Raw genomic sequence first — 19,029 nt, 5'->3', positions numbered from 1 at the left:
CTGCATCGTTTCAGGTCTCCTTTTCTTGTCTGCTTGACTTCACAAATGTTTCTTTCCTCCCTTTGCATTAGAGGTGGAACTTTAAAAAGGCAAAATACACAGCGAGACCTGCTGGACTTCTGCTCTGGCCCTGTCCTCATCAGTTGAGCCCCAGGGGTTCTGCAACTTACCCAGTAAACAAGAAGCCACTGTCAGCTGCTGAAGCTCCTGCTGCTTTTCTCTGCTTTTACACCATCAGTGCTTTTTGGACAGTAGTGGTACTCAGCAGGGGTCTGTTGCAGCTCCTCTTGCCTGGTTAAGTGGCTGTGGTGGCTTTTCTTGAGCCATGTCAAAACCAGGACCTGAGAGGTGCTGCACAGTGTACCCACGTCTGCACAACTGCCTTGTTGAATTTGGCAGGATAACCAGTCAGGATACAGAAAATGTTTGCTTTTCCGGGCTGCCTGAAGAGAGCAGGCAGGTCTGGGAATGGTGGGGGGCAGGTCTACTGAAAGCTGGTTGGGGCAGGGCTACTGAAAGCACTTGCAGACATGCAGGATTCCAGCTCTCCCTGGCTGTGAGCTGGCTCCCTGAAGCACTGCTAAAAATCCCCTTTGCTGTTCCTCTGTGCTCCAATCAATCCCAGTTGAAGCTGGGAGTAATATTTGCATACCTCACTGGTTGTTCAGGCTAAATTAATATTTGTATAGCACACTGTGTTCCCCATAGTGAAAGGACGACATGAGCGCTGCTGTTTCTAGGCAGCTACATCCCGTGCTTGAATGTTGTAAATGTACTTAGCCAGACAAGACTCATTGCATTTGTTTAGAAAAACCCTGTCAGTGCCTCAGTTTATGTGTGAGTACATTTTTTTACACAGGTGATGTGTTTACTGTAAAGCTGAAGCTCTCCTCTGTTGGAATAGCCCTGTTTCAAAGGTTGGGATTTGTGTTCATTTGCCATTTTTTATTCTGCTTGCCACTGCATTGCATGCTGGGGGGAAGTATTATGTAGTTTTTTTCAGGGTCTTTCCCTGCTTATGGAAACCTTCCAGTGCATGCATAAATCCCCTAGCAATGCTTTTTCTTAAGCTGAGAACATAAATAGAGTAGATTATTGTCTGGTAAAGCTGATTGGTATTCCTTAAATCTTGATCTCATCCCTTACTTATTCACACATCATCTGCACTGAAGATATTTCTGCTGTCTTCTGAACTCTGTTTCACACGGCCCAGTGAGATGTTAAAAAATAATAATTTTATAAATCTTTGCTAAAGCAAATTAAAACATTAAATGAAATCCGGGAAAAAATTAAATCTTAAAAAATGCTTAATTCAAGCTAATAAATGTTCTGGTATAGATTGTCAAACTTCTCCTGCACTGTGTGAAAGAGGGTGATTTCTCCAAAGGTCCTGCTTGCAGAGCATCTGCTGGAGATGACAGCATCAGGAAAAACAGAACAAGCTGTGGCATCAGTGCTGTTGCTTGATCAGCATCGCGGCCTGAAGAGCAAAGCAGCACCATCTCCTGCAGGGAAACCTGGGCTTGTAGCTCTCAGCACACAGGATTCTGCTTGTTGTGTCACGCTGCCATAAATCCTGAGCAGCTCTATTGAAATGGAAGGAATTACTCCAGATTTATGCCAGTTTCAGTGAAAAGAGGCTTTCTGCTGAATGGATTGGGGCAGCCACTCACTAGGTGGAAGGGAAAAAAGTGACTCAGCTTTCGGCAGTTGTTGCTGGTCACTGGCTTTTGCCAAGCGCAGAGTCACAGGTTTCCTTTTTTTTTTTTTTTTCTTCCCCCTTCTTCTTCTCCCTGCCCCATTTGTTTTTTGTTTTTTAATCTCTTTTTTCTTTCTTTTTTCCTTGGGTGAGTGACTGCTTTGCACACTGCACAGAAAAGAGGACTGAATTTCTGAGGGAAGATGGGATTCAGTGACAAGATGAACCAGCCTGAGTCGTTGCTCTGAGCAAGGAGCTTGTGGGAGGGCAGATGACCCTTGCTAGAAGCATTTGGCCCCTCATTTCAGAGTGTGCAGAATTGGCTTCTGCTTCTTGCCCTTGGGAGACAAACATTTGTAAGAGGGAGTTCTCTGCGTGGCTGGCCTCATATTTCTGTGTGCATGGCAGTAACCCACTAAGGACAGTGGCAGCAGCTCTTCCCATGGGCACACATGGGAGCAGAGTCTGCAGCAGAGCAGAGGGAGCTGCAGCTGGGTGCTGCCTCTTACTTTACCCCCGGTTTGCAGTCACCCTGCTCTGCCTCCCCAGCAAGCTCACAGGCTGGCAGCAGTGACCATTGCCTGCACCCCAAAAAAAAAGAAAAAAAATTGAAGTGGGGGGGAAAACCCCTACCTAGCTAGGTTCTAGGGCCGTGTGCTAGTTGAGTAAATATTGGGGTTTATTTTGGACAGCCCAATAAGTGTACTCCAAGTTGAGATATGGTGTTAAATTTCTGCAATGAAAAATGGGATTAAAAAACTCTAAATGGAGAAGACAATAGCATACTGTAGATCTCTGAAAAAACATGGGTTGTTGAACTGAAGCTCCCTGAATGTTTCAGCCCATCTGTCTTGATAGTTTCTGTGTCTTAATCACGGATTTCATGAAGTGTCTAATTTTCTTTTTTTAGCTTTCTGTCTTCCTCTTGTACAAAAGTTAAGACAGGGAAATCATCTGAGCTGGATTTACTTTTGCATTCGAGAGAAAAGCAGTCTATAAAAAGAAGTGAGTGGTGTGTGTGCTGGGAAACCAAGTTTGTCTGCTTTGGGTTTGGGGAGCAACATTTTCCCACCCTCAGTTCTGCTATGTGGTGGTTATTGGGACAGCTGGGGAGTGCAAGTATAGGTGCCTACTCCATAAGTACCAGTGCTTTGAATTGTCTGGCTCTGGTCCATGGTGTCCAAACAGTGTGGACTGGCTCTGCTGAAGTCACTGGCAAAATTCCTTCACTGTCCCTCCCACTGCTGCCACTGTTCCTGGCAGCTGTCAAGATGTACTGGCAAGTCCCTGAGCCCTCTTGCACCTCAGGAAGTCTGCAACAACTCTTCTGAACTGGAGAACTGGTTCCTATTCATAGCTGCGGGGTGAAAAGCACAAACCAACCATAGAAATGTCCCCCCCAAAAAATCAGAGCATTTTAATTGACCCCCTCAGTGGGGCCATTTAAGGAGGGCTGTGCATCTCTAGATCCTGTGTGAATCCATCACACATTCTAGCAGGAATGGAAATTTTTGCCCCTGCCCTGCACAGAGCACAGATAAGGCCATGTATATTTGCAGTGTGTACTATGCAGAAGATGCTGCTTGACATTAATTAGGAGAGGGAGGTGTGAAAGTGTAAAAATGAAATTCCTTTCTGTCAGGTAGGTTTAGTACTAGAAGTGAAGTACATGGTGTTACACTGAGCGCATGTGAAGTGTGCACGTGTGTCTGCATGTGCGTGTGTGTAGAGTGGAGGGTGTGTACTTGATATTTAGAACAATAGTGGGAGTGAAGCATTGCAGGCTGGAACATCTGTAAAAGTAGAAGTCTGAAAAGCCTATGATTACAGACCTTTCCTTGGGAGCTCCTTGGTTAAATGTGCTTAAAAATGGTTTCTTTCCCATTCCTAGTTCAAAATGCTGTGCTAAAAAGCACACAGCACCAGAGATTGCAACTTATGTCAGTTCAGCTGCCTCTGCCCGGCTTTGTGCTGCTACAGTGGCTGTTGTGAGGAGCATCAGAAGGGACAGTATTTTTGGTAAATTTTAGCAGGAGCAATACTTGGAAATTAAATGGATCTTTATTTGACAGGCTCCAGTATTGCTCTGGTTAGTAATAGTTATGAATTCCTTCTCTGTGTGTGTACTAAAAATGAGAAGCAAAAAGTGAATTCTGCTGTGTTAATGGTGCAAGAAGTGTGTTATTGAATGTGCCTGGCTTCCTCTTACAAAATAAATGGACAATCATGTGTAACTTTAAAAGCATATTCTTTGGATCTAACTGCATTAGAATATCTGAAGAACTATTGTGTGTGAAATTTCCTCAGTATCTGTTTTATGTGGGTGATACTGCCAGAGGGTTATCTATGGAGCTTTTAATAGCTGTCTGACTGTCCATCTGCTCTATGTGACTGTTTATATTTATCCTTTATACGAGAAAGTTCAAAACATGGGTACTCTGTCAGCCTAATTCATCTGTCACTGATGTGGGTGCCACTGACTCAAGACCTCTTCCCCAGTGATTGAGACCTTCCCATGTGGAACTGCAAGACTCTTTTTGGTCTTGATTGATTATGGTTAAGGGACAAATCTCCTTTTTCTGTTACAGCTCTGAAATGATGTTTGTTACCCTAATTTTTGCTTGTATAAGTAAGCTGCTTTAAAGTGGACTCCTTTTTGTTATTGTTGCCCAGTGATTTGATGAAAATGAGTTGCCAATCTCTTTATTTCCTAGCAGAATTTTTCTCTGTTGACAAACTGACTATTTGCTGAGGGAGAGGGTGGGAGTGACACCTCAGCTCTCCAGGTCTGCAAGGTACTGATAGTACATGCTGGAGGCACTGTGAGCTGTGGCTGCTTGTGCTGGGCCTCTGACTGAGATTCAGAGCCGTTACTTAGGCCTTTTGGTTAAGTATCATTTTCTGTCCATTACTGAAAGTAGACTGAATGTTTCAGGCATTCGGTTAAGATACTCTCATTCTTCTAGAAGGAAAGCACCAAAGCTGACACCACCATTTTGCACTGGCCTCACCAACATTGGTGCTGTTGCTTTATCATCATAATACGAAAGACCTGGCTCAACACCACCCCTCCCTCCAGCCCCCAAAACCAAACGAGCAAAAAACTCCCAACACCTACCCAAAAACCTCACTCCTGGCTTGGTGATGCTGATCCTTCCCCTTACGGGCTGATACTTTGAGTGAGGTGTCACCTGTTGCTGGGAAAGGGCAGGTGGCTTCAGCCAGGAGAGAGTGCTGACCGTGGGAACATGGAACTAAGGGCAGTGCTGGTGGATATTTTCCAGCCAGCTTTGGTATCAGGTTTACAGAGTGCATGTGGTACAGCACTTCACATACTGTGTCACGAAGACAGGAGCTTAGAGGTTTCTCCAAATGTGTGCCAAAGGCCTCTCCTAGTTAACTGAGCTGCATGTGGTTTGTGTAGGCATGTCTGGGCTCGTTGGGAAAATGCTCCCTACACTGTCCCCTGCCATGGGCACACCTGGTCTGCCAGTTTGGGTGATGCGCATGGGGAAATGTTCCAATTAGCTACAGAAGCACCAAAACCAATTCACAGGTACACTAATATTGAGGTTTCCTCTTGAGAAGAAAGATGCTGTAGTTTGGTTAGGAAAACCACAAGGAGGTTGATTTCTGTGTTTTGGTTTTGTTTTATTTGTTAGTATAGCAACTTGTGCTTGAAAGGGTTAAGCAGAGACAAGTCTATGGTTGAAGCTGCAGTGGTGGGCACAGAATGCATGGCGTATCTGGTGTCAGAGAAGTTGTTTGTAGTCATATATGTTTAGATAAAAATATATTCGGTTTTCAGCAGTGTTTTTTTCCTAGCTGTAATTGTGATGCTGCTAGTAATTAATGACTACTGGGTTTCATGACTGTGTTTCCTTGCTGCAAGCCTCAAATCAGTGAATTGAGCAAATATATGTGAACTGTGAAGGAAAAAAGAAAGGGGCGGGAGGGGGAAAGAAGAGGAGGGCAGAGTAAAACCACCATGTTTGAAATCATCCTCAGACTGTTTCTGTGCTTAAGGCCCGGTCAAGTAGTGTTCTTGGGAGAATTAATCAGAGCTTAGAGAGTGCAGTGCATATTCAGTGCCTTCTAGAATGAGACCTCTACTGATTGAAGAAAATTGGTCTTTGAGACTGTATCTATAAATATATTTTTCTTCTTGGGGACTGTAACTGCTGAAGTCAAATCGACTAGTATTTTGGGTTAGACCCACCCACAGAGTTTGATCTTCATACACAGAAAGGCCACTTTACACTCTTGAGGCAAGTAACAAGGTCTTGAACCAGGCGTAAATCATACAGTTCATTTTGCCTGCTTCCTCCTTTCATACTGATTAATATATTAGGCTGTCTAAACATAAAATACACAAGTAAAATGTGTGTGGGAAAACACTGTGTAGGTATACAGCCTTCAATGATTGGGTAGCTATTTGTAAGCTTGAATTAATTAGTTGGGTTGACGTGCAATCCGTTCAGCTTTGTGGGGGCTGGACAGTCTGTGGGCAAGCAGGAGGGAAATCCTTTGAGGGATGTGTCATTGTAGGACATTCTATACTGAAGTGGGTTTTTTTTTTGGGGGGGTGGGAGAAAAGTACTATTAGAATACCTATGTTTGGAATGGTTCTTCAGTTGTTATCATGTTTTTCAATTCTTTGTTATTAAAAAGACCCATTAATTTTTTTTTAACACAATGCATAGAAACAGGGCTTGAAATAGTTTGTAATTAGCTAGACCAAGTCCTGGATGGTGCTTTCCTGTTAGTGTTTATGGAAGAAAACAGTGTTTGCACAGTTCAAATGCTTTTCATGTCAGCACTGATCACATTTGTTTGCAATCTATGAAAACAGAACATTAGATTTCACCTCAGAGCTATTCTAAGAAAACTTTTTAATAATCATTGATTGTATTTCGGAAACATGGTAGTACTCAAAATGTTACCATAGTTATAGCCATGAAGTTAGAAAAGAACTAGTATTATTTTTTGAGTGTGTCTGAATCAGTAATTTGGCAGAGTTTCATTGTACTTGTCAAAGTCAAAGTTACACGCTTCTTTCCAATTCCTCCAGTCTTAAGTTTTACTTATCTGTTCGGTGAAAGCAGAACACAGAAATGCCCATGTAGGGAGCCTACATGCAGCATGTCGATTACGACCTGAAGCCTCTGAGGCTTCCCTGTGTCTGTCCCAGCTGTGCTCCCCTCACATGGGGAAGGTGTGGTGCTTCTGCTGCTCAGATTGCAGAGTCAAGTCCAGAGGCAGGCTCATGGCCCAGAGGGCAGCATGGCAGACAGCTGAGGCTGGATCTCCCAAGTTCCACCCAAGGAGTCTCAGCGCTGCACCATCCTTCCACCCTTCCACTGTTTAAAGACCTGTTTAATACTGAGCCATGGTTGTAAATGTGCTTTTCAATGCCATCGACTTGCCTGAGTGGAACTCTGGGAAAGGATGCTGTGGAGCTGCCAACACAACTTGTCCGTGAAGTTTTCTTTACTGAGGAATGTTAAAGTGGCATTACAGTTTTCCTTTTGCTGGGGTGCTTTTTTTGCTATGTGCATCAGTGATGGTTGGGTGGGTGTGGTCCTTTTTTCAGATTGAGATTTGGAGCTGTGCTTTTCATTCTTCACTTGCACTTGAGTAGTAAACCAATGTTTCATAACACCAGTGTTTTCAAATTCAGTGATATCCAAAGTGTCCTGATGATTATTTATTGGGAGTAGACGTTTATCATTATATTATCTTTGGGCTAAATTGGAAAGATAGTGCTTCAAGCATTTTTTAACAGAAAAGAATTATCATAACTTGACATTCCTCAGCATACATAAATTGATGAAAGTCAAAAGACCATTTGCTTTGAGGCTGTGCATAATGATCTCATTTGTTATTATGTGGTCTGCACAGGCTACTCTCAAGATATGTAGGATTTCTTCCTTTCTAATGTATCTACATCAGGATGATAGAGGTGAATACTCCATAGATATGTGGCCATCTGGTTCTCCCAATTCCACTAAATTTACCAGAAGAAAAAGTAATGTATTATGGCTTTCTAAATACGGTTCTTCTTCCATGATTGAAAATTGAATCACTTATTCTGTGGAAAACTTTGATATTCTGTAGTTTCCTTTGTTCCAACTTGAATATTCTTGGGGAAAGTGAATCCATGATTTCTTCGTGTACGTTTTGTGATAATTTTTGAAATTTTTCTTCTTTTGCTGTCATTTTCAGATCTAGATGTTCTCCAACTATACAAACCAAATAAAAGTATTAGTGACCTCTTTTGTTCCTCAGGTTATGGATCAAAAATAAAGATTTTAAAATGCCTTTGAAGGAAAGGTAGGCAGTGTAAAAGAGAGTTACCCTGCTGGGAAGATTAATTTCAGAAAGACATTTGAAGCACTTCTGTAATAAATCCCGAACTTAATAAAACTCTTTGTGGTTGGGGCTTAGTCTTGAAATTGTATTTCTAGTTTGGAGCCTTCCACTGGCACAGTGACTTGTGAGAGGGTTTGATGTGTGTTTCAGGTGAGTGTGAGTGGTTTCTGTTGCTGAAGCAGTTGCAGGAGACATGTTAGAGGCAGTTCAGACCTCGCTGTGAAGCTGTACAGCAATGTCAGTGAGTGAATGTGTATGTAACGATCTTGGTGCCACTAGGGAAAAGGGTGATGTTAATAACAACGAGAAGAAGAGGGACGAGCACTTGATGTGGTGACAGTTTTTGTTTGCCAGCCAAGTAAATGTGTCAGAAGGTCACCAAAGAGTATCTATGGCAACCAAGAGAGGAGGATGGCTCTGCTGGATCAGTGTTGCCTTTTGGGTAGGACCCCAGGCAGTGAACTGGGATATGACCTGATTAGGACTAAGCTGCTAACTGAAACTGATAGTATAAATCTGCTGCAGTCTTCAAAAATCATTGAGAAGCAGAAGGAAAAAATTGGTGGAAAGCAGAAAAAACAAGGACCAAGAAAGTACACCTGATATCTTTTCAATTAAAAAACCCAGACAATTCAGTACCCATAAAGGTGTGGTAAGCCTGATCTCTGGAAAAAGGAAAGTTACTTGTCATTCCTAACATTTCTGATGCGAATATTCTTACTCTGCAATGTCTTCTTTTTTCTTTAAATTTACTTTTTTAAAGGAGTTCTGGGTTTATCAGGAATCTTACAAACCAACATCAGACTTGCCTGGGCTAGATATAAATTTTGTCAAGTGACATTTCTTGTATGGTTTTAAAAACTAAAAGTAAATGAAACATCACCAAGTCTTTTAAGCCTTTGTTGGAAATCCAGCAGCTTAAATATTGCTGAAATCCAGTCTGTGAGGTGGGTTAACTGAAGTCCCAGTGTAGCAGCACTATAAAAGCAACTGTCTTAGATAATAAATGGCAATATGTTCTATGACTCACTTGAGGGGTCATTATTTTTGGCTAGCCTGAAAGACGGTGTTGTTTGCTGGGCTGCAGTGAGGAAGGTGCCAGCCTGTTCCATGTATGTGATCAAAGTGGTATAGTGGAAGAGTGAGGGCAAGTTTCCACAGAGACTATGTGGGATGCGGGCTGGGAAAGGGAGGTGGATTCCCCTCCCTGTTTTCCCAAAGCTGTTTCTTTGGCTTGTAACCCACAGTGTTAAAGGCTGCTGTGAAAGTGCTATATGTTCCTTTCCCTTCACCACCTTCCATTTTGTACTCAGCATGGAAGCCTAAGGAGTAGCACTGCAGGTGGTACTTCAGGATCCGAAGGGCGGTGGGAATTACATTATTGAGGGGATTAATAATCTCCGACACACATTGTAATTTGCTTTCTATTAATGAACATGCACGTAAATAATGTAGTAAAGATCTGCACATGGAATGTTAAAAATCTGCATTTTGCTTGGGTGTTCTTTTTTTCCTCACAGATCTGCTGTATCTTTTAAAATTCAAAGCCTTGCATCTGAAGCACTTCTTGCTGCTGAGATGATCTTCTCTAGCACGACCCCATGCTCTGATCCTTAGTTTGCTCAGAGCCAGCCTCAGACCAGCTTGTGAGCTTTGCCTGCTCCTCTCAAACCCTCGTTTTAGTTTTCATGTTCCTACGCTTTGTCAGGTGCCAGCTGGCACCGCAGCTGTGCTGGTGGCATTCAGAGGAGCCCGGGGTCATTGTGAGCTCAGCTGGGCACTGGCTGCTGCAGGGGTGGCACCAGCAGCCACAGGGAAGCTGGGAGGCGTTTGTCATGTTGCTCTTGAGGTGATTGCTCTGCATACTCATGGAGCAACATGAAGAGATTTTGAGTTCCTCTGTGTCTCTGCCAACCAGAATGTAACTACAGAGCATCATCATTCAGCTGGAATAAAGGGGAAAAAAGGGTGAAAATATTTGCAGGATCGCAGAACTGTTGACTCTTTCAAACCCCTACAAAAGTAAATGATTGAACAAGTCTGCAGCTTGGGTTCAGCTGTGGATGTGCAGCTCAAGCTGTAATTTTCTATTCTGAGATAAACTCTGGTTATTGTTTAATGAAATAGAAAGTCAAGGCTTTAAATTGCAAGCAATTCAGATGTTTTTCTTCCATAAGACTGTGTAGCATTTTTTGTTTTGTCTTCTGTCTTCTTTTGTGAATATCTAAAAGTTTACTGAGATAAGTCCAAGTGGCAGAGAACATGGTTTGTTCTGGCATGAAGAGAACAGCCAGGCAGTGTTTCTCCAGGTTCAGAAAGCCTGAAAAGGAGGGGAGAAGTCAGTCAGGCTGATGAGTTTGAAATGATGCTTCTAGTGCTGTTTGCATCCATGCTTTCAATGTCTCTGTAATGCTTTACAATGATGATTCTTAAAACCCCAACAAATCCTGTTCCTCTCAGTACACAGGAACTGGCCTAGAATGTTCCTTGTTATCTGTTTCTGGATCCTTTTTTGTTGGCAGCATGGTACAAGCTATAGCTGGCACCCGCATGATGCAGTGCTAGGCTTTGTGTAAAAATACACTGGAGTGTATGTGGGCAGGGCCATAGCCTCTGCAGTTGCTCTATTTGTAGCATGGCTCGTTCATCTTTTGCATGTTTCTGTATGTGAAATTTGGGCAGATTTTAACAAACCTGGCTTAGGGGCTGAAATAACAATCGACATCATGTCAAAGCACTTAGCATATTTTGAAAGGAACATGCTGACACAGCAGGAGTATTTATAGCTAGCCCTTTTGACTGATGTAAGGAAAAGGTATTCCTAAAGCATTTGGAATATCTGCAGATTTTTATACCGCGTCAAAATGCGGTGCTTGGAAATCTCACCATGAAAGCCTGTATTGATAGAAACAGCTTCCCCCTCAGTTTCTGGGGATACTTGTGACTTGAAGGCCATTATGGTCAGTTGCTTTCACACTGCGTTGTTGGACTATTAAGAGCAGTCCACAGGTGTGGTATGTTCACTAGGATCTGGTGTAGAAGATCTACCCTTAGTAATGGCGTGCAGTTTTTTGGGGAAGACAGATGAAGTGTTTCAGCAGATACGTTGTGTGAAACCCATGCAATGTCAGCAACCTCATCTTCTGCTAAATTGGACAGAACTGTTTTAAGAAGTAAGCTGGGTTTTCTCATAACTAAGCACTTGAAGTATTAGAAAAAAATGAAAGTGGATTTTATTCCTCCTAAGTTCAAAAGAGCCACTGGAAATCCTTTTAGACAGGCAAACTATAGATTCAAAAATATGTGCAGCAAATTTATCACAAACAAGACATGTTTATTTCTTCACTCATTTGCTTCAGAGACACTTTACACTAGCTTGTTTTCTGAGATCATAAGTTACAGACATTGATGAGGAGAAAGCAGAAGACTAATAGCAGTGATGGCAGAAACATCACTTATCTGCTTATTAAATAAAAAACCGTTTTGCTTCCAAGTTCTTAAGTGCTATACTTATTTAATCTGGTTTGGCTAACCTCTCTTTTTAAGTCATTTGTTCTGCTCAAAATTGCAAAGCAATTTTTTGTCAGAACACTTTGTTGGTTTAGATAATAACTTTTTTTTTTGGTTGCTTTTGTTCAACACATGAAATAAAGCATTTTCAGATTGAGAGTTGGCCCTCATTAATTGGAGTTTCAGGAAGCAAAAAATGTGAAAATGCTAACTGAGTATCTTCAAATAAATCATGATTAATTGCTCTCAGAAATACTCCGACTTCATTTGTGTATGCTTAACAAGCCTTTACTACTACAGTTGCTGCTGTTCAAGAATAAAACTGAGAGTATGTAGCATCAGTATCTGTTTGAATATACGCCTGGTCCTGCTTTCACTGCTAGAAAGCACAAGCACTGGTTCTGCTACAATTTGTTGTTGGCAGCTATGAAGAGCTGCTGATGGGAGCAGACTGGATCCTGAAACTGCGTATCCTCTGTGTACAACATGAGTACAGACCTTACTCTCCAGAATCAGTGATCATCAGTCTTTTTTGACAGAGGATTGTTCTTTGTTCATCTTTGTTTCCCTGCTGAGTGCCATTTTCCTGGCTTCCTCTTTAAAAAGCGGCTTTCTCCAATCCCCTACCTGTTGCACAAAGGGTTTTGCAACATTATTTGGCTGTATGTGAGTTTCTCATTGCCATTAGAGCAGCCTGCATGATACACCTTTGTGCACTGTTGAAACTGGCTGTAATATTTCTGTCTGTGCCCTGCCACACCTGGGACTTTGGAGGCCCAACCATTTTGTAAGGCAAATTTCTTTCCTGCTCACTGCTGCCAGTGTGTAATTCTGGTTCGCCCAGGGTCCTTCCTTTCAAAAGTCACTTTTGCCATGTTGGCAGGTGGAAGGTGTCAATTTGATGGAGAGGGAGAAGATAAAGGGGTCAGAAGAGTAATTTTCATGCTTTAAGCTGCCATCACTGAAGCAATGCAACACGCTTGCTGTATCAGCCGTCGGTTAAGGTGCTACACCACTTTACTGTTCATCAGCTTCATCAGTGTGTTCAGCATTTGGTGATGAAGGTTATCCAGGGAAAGGAGATTGCAGTTTGTGGAGATGCACTCATGTGGAAGTGGGGGCCAGAGGAGCCCAACTCCCCAGCCTCTATAGAAAATGCACCCACAGAGAAGAGTTCCCCTGGCTCTGATTTGTAGCGTTTTTCTTTAACCAAGGTTAAGTCAGAAAGCACAGCTGCCTTCTACTGCTTTGTCGTACTTCACAACTAAGGAAGGCGAAAAGCTTTCCTTTTAACAGCTTGACGCAGTCAAGATCCAAGAAGTCCCAAATTCTCTGTAGTTGTGTTGTTGCTGCCAACTTGCAGACTCATTTGGGGGCATTACGCTTGATCAGTCTGTGCTTCTTTTCCTTATGCTGTGGGGTTTAAATCCCTCCTGCTTTTGCATGGAAAAGCTTTTTGTGGGAGTCAGCTGGGTTTTCATTTTTCCGTGCTTCATTCTGAGCAGCACAGCCTGAAGATCTCCTAGTTTTATGCTGATAAAGGTGCCTTCTTTCTGAAATCATGTAGTATAGTGAGGTTCTGTGAGTCCAGTATTTAGCTGGATGAGATAGAGTGTCCAATTATCTGTTCTGAGGGGTTTTTTTTCTGATTTGAATTCATTTTTATAGATTTGATCTGTACCTTTGATATTTTTCATGTCCTTCCTTCTAGAGGAAGTAAAGGCAAAGGCTATGCTTTGATCTGTTATCAGTTCCATAGATTCCTAGAAAGGTTTCTTGAGTTTTTGGTATTAGGGAAAAAACAAATCTTAGGGTCTGTTTTTAAAAACAGATTATCAGCTGAGGGAAGGAGCAGTGGGATGGTTACCAGTGATGGGGAGATAAATAGGAAAGCCGAGTAACGTGGGGAGGAGCTACATGTTGAGGCTTGAGTTGGGAAGATAGTGTAGATGGGAGCTGGAGCAGCAGTGAATTGAGTACAAGGTAACTGAGAACATCAGACAGGAAAGAGTGAGAGGGGAGAGAGTGGAAGGCAAGTGTACTGGAAGATGCTGGCACTGGATTTGAGATGCAGGAGTCTCTGTTGTTGTATATAATACTTCAGCAGTATAAAAGACTGGAGTTTATTCTTGTTGATGTGTTAATAAGAGCTCAGGGGTTTATGTCTTACCTCTCTGGAAACTGAGTAGCTGCATAGTGAAGAGATCTGCCACAGCAGATGTAAACCAGTTGTTGGGAAGGTCTCACCTTCTGTCGCTGTTGTGCAGTCAGGGGACTTGTAAAGCCGTGTGAGCATTCAGAGTTGTATGCAATTCCTGTTCTAACCCTTGTCCTATGCTATTCTTTTGAGTTTTCTTAAGCTTAACTAGCTAATGCTCCAGTGGCAAAATACAAATGCTGTCATCCATGTTGCTAGGAAAAATGATGGTATTTTTGAGTGTGTTTAAGGGTATCCAGTGGTGAGGTGCTTCAGGATAAAGATTTAATTCTCAGTTTATTCCCTCTCAGTTGTGCTCATGCAGATTGCTTTTCAGTAACACAGAAGAAATAATGATCAGTTCTTTCACTCTTTCCTGCATTATTTGTTAAATTAACAAATTTGTTATCTAGAAACAGATTTTGAGAGAAAAAGATTATTTTTCTTGGATTTTTTTGTTATATCTCAGACTAAGGTATCTCACTATTAATTAGGAAATGTGTTTTTCATAACCATATTGTACTTCTTTTTGTGCCACTCGTACATCTTTTCCCACCCTTTATCATCTAGCAACTTCCTATACACTCAAGCTTAATTTAATATTAGTTGCAAGATTTTACATACTTACTCTAATGTTAGTTCTTTTCAAAAGAAGGGAAAATTGCAGGAACAACTCTTGTGAGATACAAACTCCTAGATGATGAGATCAATTTGCTTTTCACAGTTAGGCACAATAAATTACTTTTCATTGCGGGTGAAATGAGCTGCACTGACGTGTTTTTTCTTCCACAGAACACAGTTGGGTTCTGAGACAGGGATCAAGAGCTACTAGCAGTCATGAAACTGAAGCATCATTTTAATTTTTATTTAACTTCATATTTACCTGCTTGAAAAACTGCATGGAAAGCTGTATGGACAAATTGTTTTCTTATTGTCTTTTAATTTCCTGTTACCTGTGAGGAATTTGCACTTAACTTTGTGATGAACCCAGAATCCTACAGAGTTTACTTTTTCAGAAATTCCTTACATGAAAAAAATGTGTCTCTGTGTAGGAAACAAGGAAAAGAAATCTCTTGAGTCTACTATATTTTTGATAAAGCAGATTATATTTTTATGGCCTGATTCAGTATTAGGTTATTGCAGTCTCATGCCTTCTTAATTTCATCCATCAGTGGAGTTATTTCAGCATAAAGCTGGTACAAGGCATGGCAGAATTAGCCTCTCTGTGTGTAATTATTTTTTAGTCTGCAAGGGTAAGAAGTACCTTCTGGAGGCCAGCAGTAACTGTTTTATTAAATCTGTTGCAAATGTGATCTGAGGCTTTGAACACTGAACTTTAAGTGCTTTAACCAAAACTTTGAAAGGGTGGAGTTGTTTGTTTGGGGTTCTTTTTGGTGGTTTTGTTTGTTTGTTTGTTGGTTGGTGGTTTTTTTTGGTTGGGTTTTTTTTTTTTTTTTTTTTTTTTTTTTTGGTCATCGTTGTTGTTGTTTTTTGGTTTGGTTTGGTTTTGTTGTTGTTGTTTTGATTTTTTTTTACTGCAAATACACCAAGGATTTGTTGCAAGAGAAAGAGTCAAATGCCCTTAGCCTGTGATGAGCCTCACAGAGGCAAATCTTGCCTTACTCTTTACTCCAAAACCAGGGAGTTTGCCTGCCTCTTGGTGAGATATATATAAGAGTAGGCCCTATCAGAAAACCACTGTCATTAACTACCTTGCCCTAACCTGAAATAAAAACTTCTTCTTCAAGGTGAGTTCATTGTGCTGTCTTCTCTGATGTCATGCTTTTACTGACTTCTTGTGTTAAAGACACCCATGCTGTATCTCTGTATTTATCGGGAGAAGACAGAGTGATAGGCACTAAATATCCACTGTGTGTATCTGACAGTAGAAGACAGAGGAGGTTGCCTGTCCTTCAGCCAACCTACACCCTGCAAAATCAGGTGTTTTAAAAGCCAGCATTTTAAATGGCTAAGTTGGGTTTTGCCCTCATAGGTGCTACAGGACGTGTAGCTGCAGTGTATGTATTTGTAAAATTCAGCATTTAATTTGTGTTTTAGAAACCTCATATTATTTTCCTGTTGGTGCTAGTCTTGTCTTTGTTTCACAGATATATCTGTTAAGGTCAGAGCTATCAAACCTGGTTAAGTCCCAGCCTGATTTTCAGAGCAGGCAAGTCTCCTCCAACCCTCTACTTCATTTTAATGGGCCTCTGGGTGCACACAGCACTACTGTGAAGGAGGACAGCTATTTAGATCCCAAAATATGGATTGACACCTAATTTAGTGTATTCAGGGGTGAAAATGTTGGCTCAGTATTCTCTCTCCCTGGGACTCCTATTCCATGTACTGCTTCTTGTATTTGAGATGGGAGCCGTCATTCTCAGTGTGCCAGTAGAGGAGCCAAGTAGGTCAGTGCCTCCAGGTACTGCTGTACATCCTACAGCCACCTCCACGGGTGAGTTACCACCCTCTGTTGAACCTTGCTGTAGGTATTTGCTGAAACATTTTAGCGGGGCTCTGCTCAGGGTGCCCTGGTCCTGCTTGAGGGCTGCTTGAGCCCTGCATGAGCAAAGGTGAGCAAAGCAAGCTCCTCCTCTTCAACAGGTTCCTGTAAGGGAAATCGAGGGAGTTGCCCCTTCTTAGAGACTTGAGCCAGAAAAGGCACAGTGGCAAAAGCAGCCAGAAGAGAAACTGTGAATGTAACTATAAATCTTTACCCTAAGCTGATTTGTTGTTCAGGTTCAGCTTTCCTCTCTTCCCTGAGCCTCTTCTATTCAACTTCACTCTTAACTGGATCATCTTTGTCCACTTCCTGGAGACCTTCCTGCATGCTCCTTTCATTCAGCTGATCTTTTCCCATGGAATGCAGAGCCCTGTGTTCCACTGCCACACCAGCTGCAAGGGAGCACAAGACTCAAGCACATGCATCTTCCACTGAGATACAGGAGCTTGCTGCTTGCCTGCTCCAGGTCTGTTTCAAGGCAAGAGGGAACTAAAATAGCTTAAAACACTTATTGCTGTTGAAGATGAACATGTGACTACCTCAAACTGCATCACCACTAAAGGCTTAAAAATAATGTGATCTGCTGCCATCTGCTTACACATCTTTCCTCCACCCTCCGTTACTCTTGTCACTTCAGGCTGCTGTAAGCTCTTCAAAGCAAAGACGGTCTTCTCTGCCTTTGTAAAAGGCATGCCACTGTGACACCTGCCCTACCCCATCTCTGCTTAGCTCTCAGCTTGCACTATACTACAAATAAGAGAGTTGATAGTTTTATAATTTAGTCTTAATGGGGATGTGGATTGAAGCAAACAGGACTTTCATTTTGTGGTATCTGCCCAGTTGTAACTCATCCCTAACATGAATTTGTTGGTCACACTAAGATCTCAGGTATTGATCAATGATGTAATTGCCATCCTATAGTAGGACAGATGATGTAATTCTTACCCAGTTACTGAAGACAGTGACCTTGAGACAGATCAGATGGTTGAGTAGCATAGATGGTTCACTGATTATAAAATGCCCTTGTTTTAAAACTAAACTGTCATCTGTTAATTATTGGGGAGGAACAACTACAACAAATTGCCAGGGTGTCACAAAAGATACAGTGTATCTTGACTTTTACCAGCAGTTACATATTTCTGTTTTCACAGGTGACTTTTTTTGCTTTAGCCATCATTTCAATTTACATCAGGATAGCATAAAACCTGACTTCTGTAAGCCTACAGAAAATACCTGGTTTGATATGCAGTCACACATTAAAAAAAAAAGAAAAAGTAAAGGTGTATGTGATAGGAGGAAGTCTGGTAGATGGGAGGAGAATATATGATGAAGTTTTGCCAATGGAAAAGCCTAGTTCCTCTCTAGTTCCAAGTAGAGATGGCTTAAATTTACATTTGAATACTTATACATTTGAATACTTATACATATGAATACTTAATAAAAGAGAAAAGTGCCAGGCATTGACCACCAGCTTATGCATCTTAGATAAACAGCAGGCAAAACTCAAGGAAGTCATGGAGATAAAAGAAATAAACGCACTTGATATGGTTGTTAATAAAGTGATAGGGAAAAAGACAATTTCCTTGGAGTGAAAAGAAGATCAGAGAGACCCCAGTACCAGCATAAGAAACATTCAGTTATGAGATGCATGGATCCTAAGAAGAAAAAACAGGTTTGAAAAGACAAATGGTTGAAGAGCTATTTTTGGTTCCACTGTTGGTATCTTCTTCTTAACAACTAATGTTTTTCTGGCCTAACATTTGATAGTTTGTGTAAGAATTTTTTTTATTCTTTTGTTTCTCTCTTCTTAGTCAACTGGCACATTTGCAAAGTAAGTATTAAACTGAAGAACTTAACAAAGACAACTTCTCAAGAAGATCATTACTAAAAGTAGTGGAAGAAATTAATAATTTGCATAGATTTGTGACCTAATAAAGAAGACTACAAGAGAGTGATCTGTCTAATTAATTTCTGCAATGAATTGATCTTAGGAAATCAAAGAGGCATAATCTTTGATTCAGTTGCAGTCTGTATTTTCCCCTTTTCTCTGAATCGGACTTTTCTCTCATAGCTTGTGTTTGAAACTAATGAATATTGCAGGCAAGAATTTATTTTTCCGAATTCTATGAGCATGCACTTTCTATTGCTGAGATATGCTTCCCTGTTTTGTGGAGTTTTCAGGTCTACTGTTTTCCCACAGTATTTGCTTAATATAATATTGTCGAATGTCCAGGGAACTCCTAATGTGTAAGATCTTATAGTCTGCTAAAAGCAGTTAAGATGTCTGGTTCTTTATGTTCAAAGGACCTTGTGCTTGAAAACCCTTCATGCTGTGTCTTAGTGATAATTTCAAGTTTCAGAGGAATGAAACAAGAACTCCGACAGATGTGGTCCCTTCAGTAGTATTTCTTTTCTAAATGGGCAATAAATCTAGATGTGGATAGTTGAAATTGTGAGAAAGTCATGAAAAGGAGGAAATTACTTTAATTCTGTAATGCCAAAGGAACCAGAAAACCTCTCATACACACTCTGCCTCTGATGTATGGGTCTTCATTTTTTAGCAAGCTTCTGTAGAGGGGACCAACCATTTCTAAAATTAAGTTCTTTGGCAGGCAGAGGTTCCAGTTTTGTGGGGGACCCTTCTTCACTGATCTTTGAGATCTGCTCTCCTCTATGGTTTCATTAACACAGCTTTGCATGAGCTGCACAACTGCCCTCCCTCATGGTTAGAATAACAGAATTGTTACT

The 19,029-nt window shown here is 41.4% G+C and overlaps 1 protein-coding gene across 7 annotated transcripts in view; it reads left to right on the top strand.

The window, feature by feature from the left end:
• The window catches only part of ATXN1 (ataxin 1), a 362,269-nt gene that overhangs the window by 231,730 nt on the left and 111,510 nt on the right, over positions 1-19,029 (top strand). For 6 of the 7 annotated variants that reach the window (XM_066324382.1, XM_066324408.1, XM_066324373.1 and 3 more), the window contains one exon: positions 16,383-16,471. The exons of the other annotated variant lie outside the window; for it this stretch is intronic. The gene's annotated coding sequence lies outside the window, so the exon portion shown is untranslated. The remainder of the gene's footprint in view (positions 1-16,382; positions 16,472-19,029) is intronic. 7 annotated transcript variants of the gene reach the window in all.

The sequence above is a fragment of the Sylvia atricapilla genome, chromosome 1, assembly GCF_009819655.1.
Source record: "Sylvia atricapilla isolate bSylAtr1 chromosome 1, bSylAtr1.pri, whole genome shotgun sequence".
In the NCBI taxonomy this organism is placed as follows: Eukaryota; Metazoa; Chordata; class Aves; order Passeriformes; family Sylviidae; genus Sylvia; species Sylvia atricapilla.
Note: the sequence above shows the minus strand (reverse complement) of the source record. Positions and strands in the feature narration are given on the sequence as shown.